The sequence below is a fragment of the Scyliorhinus torazame genome, chromosome 2 (assembly GCF_047496885.1).
Source record: "Scyliorhinus torazame isolate Kashiwa2021f chromosome 2, sScyTor2.1, whole genome shotgun sequence".
Taxonomy (NCBI): Eukaryota; Metazoa; Chordata; class Chondrichthyes; order Carcharhiniformes; family Scyliorhinidae; genus Scyliorhinus; species Scyliorhinus torazame.
In genome coordinates this window covers 320,941,711-320,947,710 of record NC_092708.1, presented here as the reverse complement: position 1 = coordinate 320,947,710, position 6,000 = coordinate 320,941,711, and the positions used below count along the sequence as shown (strand labels likewise).

The 6,000-nt window shown below is 48.0% G+C and overlaps 1 protein-coding gene across 8 annotated transcripts in view; it reads left to right on the top strand.

Annotated features, from left to right (window-relative positions):
* The first annotated feature begins 388 nt into the window (after positions 1-388).
* Positions 389-6,000, top strand: part of ktn1 (kinectin 1) — a 180,507-nt gene continuing 174,895 nt past the window's right edge. For 5 of the 8 annotated variants that reach the window (XM_072489693.1, XM_072489692.1, XM_072489694.1 and 2 more), the window contains exon 1: positions 389-548. The gene's annotated coding sequence lies outside the window, so the exon portion shown is untranslated. Of the gene's footprint in view, positions 549-877; positions 1,159-1,521; positions 1,541-6,000 lie in introns of those variants that run through there. The other 3 variants (XM_072489688.1, XM_072489672.1, XM_072489680.1) reach the window with 3 other exon arrangements.

The following is a 6,000-nucleotide window of genomic DNA, read 5'->3' as shown; positions in this document are numbered from 1 at the left end:
AACGTGAAAACATTTTTTGTCCAAAAACGTCAGTCATATAATCTGTGAAAAAAAGATTCAAGGCATACACCGTTGCGGTGGGGTCCGTCTACAGGTTCCTGTACATAGCCCTTTTAAGAGTGGGATGGGTAGGGCGGGGGCTGAGCTGCGACTGGCCGCGGGGTGGAAGCTGCGCTACGATTGGCTGAAATGGAAAATGCGCCGCCATTGGCCGATGAGCGGAACCTGCGCTGTGATTGGCCATGGAGTGGCGACTGTGCCGCTATAGGCTTAGGTAGGAGTGGAAGCTCCGCTGTGATTGGTCGTGGAGTAGAAGCTGCGCTATGATTAGCTGAGGAGTGGAAGCCGCGCTGTGATTGGCTGAGGAGTGGAAGCCGCGCTGTGATTGGCTGAGGAGTGTACCTTCGCTCGCGACCGTCTCTGCAATAAAGTGAACGTCAACGGGGTGACTGCTCGTCGTGTCTCCGCCTTTTGCTGACTGGGGGGGGAGGCGGAGACGGAGACGGAGAGAGTGACAGCAGCCGAGAGCCGGTCTCAGCGGCCGCCCGGTGAGTGGGTATATGTGTGTGGGGGATAATCGGGGCGCGCGTCAGACACACCCCTCTCCCTGGGGCGGCAGAGTCGGATTGAGTTTTAGGCCCGAGCCCTATCCCGGGTCGCGGTTCGGGAGTGGCTGAGATTGAACGTGTGACCGGTAGCAGGCAGCCACCAGGCCCAGGCTCTCAGTCGGAGCTGACTCCGGGGTTGACCCCGCCTTCCCGGAAGGTTTCATTCGTGTGGGAATTGGCTTCGAGGTTTGGGGGGGAAGGGGAGCGCCGGCCAAGGCTTGCTCTGTGAGAGGAGGCTGAAGTGTTTGGGAGGGTCCCAGGGGGATCCTCCTTGGTGGACCCTTCCCTCCCCGTGTCTCCTCCAGCAGAAAGCCACTGCATGGATTTCCAGTTCTCTTGACCAGAAGTCGGCTTCCTTCCTTCTGTCTCGAGCACCGCCCTGTAATCTTACTGTAATGTCTTGGCACCGTGTTTATCTCTGTCCTGCTTCCTCGCCCACCTCACTATGCACAGTACACTCACGCAGCACATTCTTTCTGCTCCAGCACTGATTTGGAGAACTACGCAGTTCCTCCTCTTGTGCATCCTGGTGAATGCGACTACAGTGTTGGTGAGCACGGAGAGGATAAGTTGGATTTTTGCAGTGAAGTGAAACTTCAAACTGTTTAATTTTTTCTGTTGCAATGCAGTGGTCAAAGCCAGTTCCCTTATGCAACCCTGTTAATGGCTGTCCTTCGGTACCTTTTATCCAGATGGTAGTCATTTTTGTGATCCTGGTTAGTGTTGGAAACTGCTCACTTTAAGGCGGTGCATTATAAACTAGCCTGGTCTTGTCGTCTTCTGTTGTCATCATATGCACTTCACGAACTGATTGGTAGGTAGTGATCAGAAGTGAAAATTGTCCAATTTTCTTGTAGACTTAATGTAGGGCTGTTGGTCGGTCCTGACTTTCACTTTGGTTGAGAAGAAATGCTGAGTCCACGAGATGTTGAGTGAGTACAGAAGTTGAAGTCATAATGTTCTTGCGTGGTGTCATTTGAGTTGTGTTTTTGTCCAGTTGGTGAGGTGGAAATTAGATTGGAAGATCTTGCATACAGGTTGATGGGGGTGGGGAGAGGCCTGTGCACAGCAAAAAGACATTACAAATATTTTGAGACAAATTTGAAGACAGGGTAAAAATGGTGAGGTAAAGGATCACTTGATTAAATCTGGGAGCTTCCACATCTGGGTATTCACTCACTGTTGAATAATTTACTGAGACATTTGGGGATCCCAGTGTTCTATTGGACTTGAACCTTTACACAACAATGTGGCTTGCTTTTCTTATGGTCCTTGGAATTTCACCATTGTCTGTTGCTTGATATTTCTGATGAGGCCGCTGTGCCTTTCCATGCACAGATCTATTCTGTCGATCTTAAAATCTCTTGTCAGTGCTGACTTGATCAGGATAATTCTTGGGTGTGTCTGTCAGCAAGAATTTGCATTTCATATGCGGTATTTAACCTAAAAAATTGCCTAAAGTGGCTTTGCACACGAAGGAAGGGTGGTATGGTAGCACTGTGGTTAGCACTGTTGCTTCACAGTGCGAGGGACCCAGGTTTGATTCCCGGCTTGGGTCACTGTGTGCGGAGTCTGCACTTTCTCCCTGTGTCTGGTTTCATCCCACAAGCCCTAAAAGGCGTGCTTGTTAGTTGAATTGGACATTCTGAATTCTCCCTCACCCTGAGCAGGTGCTGGGGTGTGGAGAAGTAAGGGACACTAAGCTGGAGTTAGAACAACTGTAAAATGTCTGTTTTAGAACAGTTGAAGGGATTGAGGATGAACAGATTGGAGAAGTAGGACTTGGTTTAGGACCAGGTGCATTTAGGTAAGGTGGAACCAGAAAGGTGGAACATAAGGATTTCAACCTTTTTTGAGAGGGTTATTGTTGCAGAAGTGGATAGGATGTGAGATTTTAAAGCATGATTTAGGGTTGAACCATGTAGTTCAGTACCGATCTGGAAATAGAATTTGTGGTTGGGGATAAAACAATGGTTTGTGTCTTAATAAGTTGGCGGAACCTGTTTCATCCATGACTTGATGTCAGATAGTTGGTTAATGAAGTGAATGTGGGTGTCACTGGCTTGGCCAGCATTTGCTGCCCATCCCTAATTTCCCTTGAGAAGGTGGTGGTGAGCTGCTTTCTTGAACCGCTGCAGTCCTTGTCGTCCAGGAACACCCACCGTACTTTAAGGGAGGGAGTTCAAGGATATCAACCCAATGACAGGGAAGGAATGGTGAAATATTTCCAAGTCAGGATAGTGAGTGACTGACTTACAGGAAACAGTTGGTGGTGTTTCCATTTATCTGCTGCCCTTGCCCTTCTGGATGGTAATGGTCGTGCATTTGGAAGGCGCTGCCTAAGGAGCCATGGTGAGATCCTGCAGTGCATCTTGTAGATGGTACACACTGCTGCTACTGTGCGTCTGTGGTGGAGGGAGTGAAAGAGGCGCCAATCAAGTGGGCTGCTTTGTCCTGGATGGTGTCGAGCTACTTGTGCTGTTGGAGCTGCACTCATCCAAGCAAGTGGGGAGTATTCCATGGCACTACTGACTTGTGCCTTGTAGGTGGTGGGCAATCTTTGGGGAGTCATGATGTGAATTGCTCGCCAAAGAATTTCCAGCCTCTAACTTGCTCTTATAGCTACAGTATTTTTATTGCTAGTTCAGTTTTTGGTCAATTGTAACCCCCAATATGTTAATCATGGGAGATTCAGTTATGGTAATGTCATTGAATGCCAAGGCGATAGTTTGATTCTTTCTTATCGGTGATGGTCATTGCTTGGCACTTGTGTGGCGCGAATGTTACTTGCCAGCCCAAAGCTGGACATTGTCCAAATTTTTGCTGCCTTTGCACGTGGACTGCTTCAGTGTCAGGGGTCGCAAATGGTGTTGAATATTGTGCAGATATCCCTATATTTGACCTTGGAAGGAAGGTCATTGATGAAGCAGCTGAAAATGGTTGGGCCTCGGACAGTGTTTGTTGAGCTGTTGTCACCATACATTTTGAAATTGAATCTGTGCTTCATGTTACTGTGGGGCAATGTCATGAGGAACAGGAAAAGGCTAAGGCCAACAGATTCTGCAATTGGTTGTATGGGTGTTGGTTGAATAACCAATGATGGGGTCATTTCAAAAATGTATTTGGCGGTGGCTGACACCATGAAGCTAACATTATTTGAGCATTCCTAATTGTTTGGAGGTACTGAGTCTAGTTTGTCATGTGGGACTCACCTGATTGGTGGGCGGCGGGGGGGGGGGGGGGGGGGGCAATAGCAGCCTCCCTTCCTGCAGGGTATTAGTGAACCAGTTGAGTTTTTACGACAGTCTGGTAGGCAGCTTTTATTTTCATTTTTATCTTGATGCTAACCCACAATTGACCAAGCCTTTGATTCCGTTTCATAATGCCACGGTGGGATTTGAGCACAAAATGCAATGAGTGAAAGGGAATATTAGCAAATTTATTAAATTGAGGAAAGTACATATCACCACCATTTATTAAAAAAAATTGAATAGCTGGCTACATCACCCGCTTTGATGTGAAGACCAGCATTAATCACTTGAGACCAATTCTAATTTCTCCCCTCCTAGGGAGTCTGGGGGGGATGGGGGGTGTCATATTGGTGTTGTTGCTGGACTTGTAATCCTGACACTCAGGATAATGATTTGGGAACTGAGTTCAAATTCCACTATGACAGGCAGATAAAATAACTGGACTTAAAATATATCTGGTTCACCAATGCCCTTCAGGAAAGGAAATCTGCCTCCTTACCAGGTCTGGCCTACATGTAACTCCAGACCCACACAAATGTGGTTGACCCTCAAATGCCTTCTGAAAAAGGCATTGACCCAGGCACAGGAAACGATCATGGCAAACCTTGCAAAGTCCTCCTGACTAAGAGATATCTCTTCTTGGGAGAGCTATCTCGCAGATGAATCAAGCAACAACCTAACATAGTCATACAGAATCATACCTTACACCACTGGTATACAGTTGGGAGTCCTCAGCCACCCCCAGTCCTTGTGGAGACGAAGACTTGTCTTCACAATGAGGATACTCTCCATTGTGTTGTGTGCTAAATGGGATAGACTTCGAACAAGACTGGGCATCCATGAGGCTCTGTGTGCCATCAGCAGCAGTAGAGTTGTACTCAACCACAATCTGCAACCTCCTGGCCTGACATATTTCCCCACCCCCCCAACACCACCAAACCAGGAACCAACCCTGGTTCATTGAAGAATGCAGGGGGGCATGCCAGGGCAACATCCAGGCACACCGAATATGAGGTGTCAACCTGGTGAAGCGACAACACAGGACCACTTGTGTGCCAAGCAGCAAGTAATAGAGCAAAGCGATTCCACAACAAATGCAACAGATCTAAGCTCTGCAGTCCTACCACATCCAGCCGTGAATGATGGTGGACAATTGAACAACTCACTGGAGGAGGAGGCCCCACAAGTATCCTGATTTTCCATGATCGAGAAGTCCAGCACATATAAGGTTGAGGCATTGGCATCTTCAGCCACAAGTGCCGAGTGGATGATCCAGTCTCTCTTCCGGAGGTCCCCAGCATCACAGACGTCAGTCTGCAGCCAAGATGATACACTCCACGTGATATCAAGAAACGACTGAAGTTTCTGGATACTGCAAAGGCTATGGGCTCTGACAATATTCTGGCAATAGTACTGAAGACTTGTGCTCTAGAACTTGCCACATCCCTAGCCAAGCTGTTTCAGTCCAACTCCAACACTGACATCTACCCGACAATGTGGAAAATTGCCCAGGTGCCCTGTACACACGCAACAGGACAAATCCAACACCGCCAATTACCGCCCTATCAGTCTACTCTCCATCATCAGCAAAGTGATGAAAAGAGTCATCAACTGTGCTATCTGGAGCAGCACTTACGGATGCTCAGTTTGGGTTCCGCCAGGGTCACGTAGCTCCTGACCTCGTTATAACTTTGGTTCAGATATGGACAAAAAGCTGTGCCTGAGGTGAGAGTGACTACCCTTGAAATTAGGGCTGCATTTGACCAAGTATGGCATCAAGGATCCCTCGCTAAACTGGAGTAGATGGGAATCGGGGAGGGGGGACGACGACTCTCCACTGGTTAAGAGTCATACCTGGCACAAAGCCCGCCCTCACCATTTACAAAGCAGAAGCCAGGAGTGTAATGGAATACTCTACACTTTTCCTGGATGAGTGCAGCTCCAACAACACGCAAGAAGCTCAACACTATCCAGGACAAAACAGCTCACTTGATTGCTTCCCATTCCACAAATATTCAAACCTTCCACCACCGATTACCAGTGGCAGCCGTGTGTACCATCTGCAAGATGCATTGGTAATAACTCGCCAAGATTCCTTATACAGCACATTCTAAACTCACGACCACTATCATCTAGAAGGA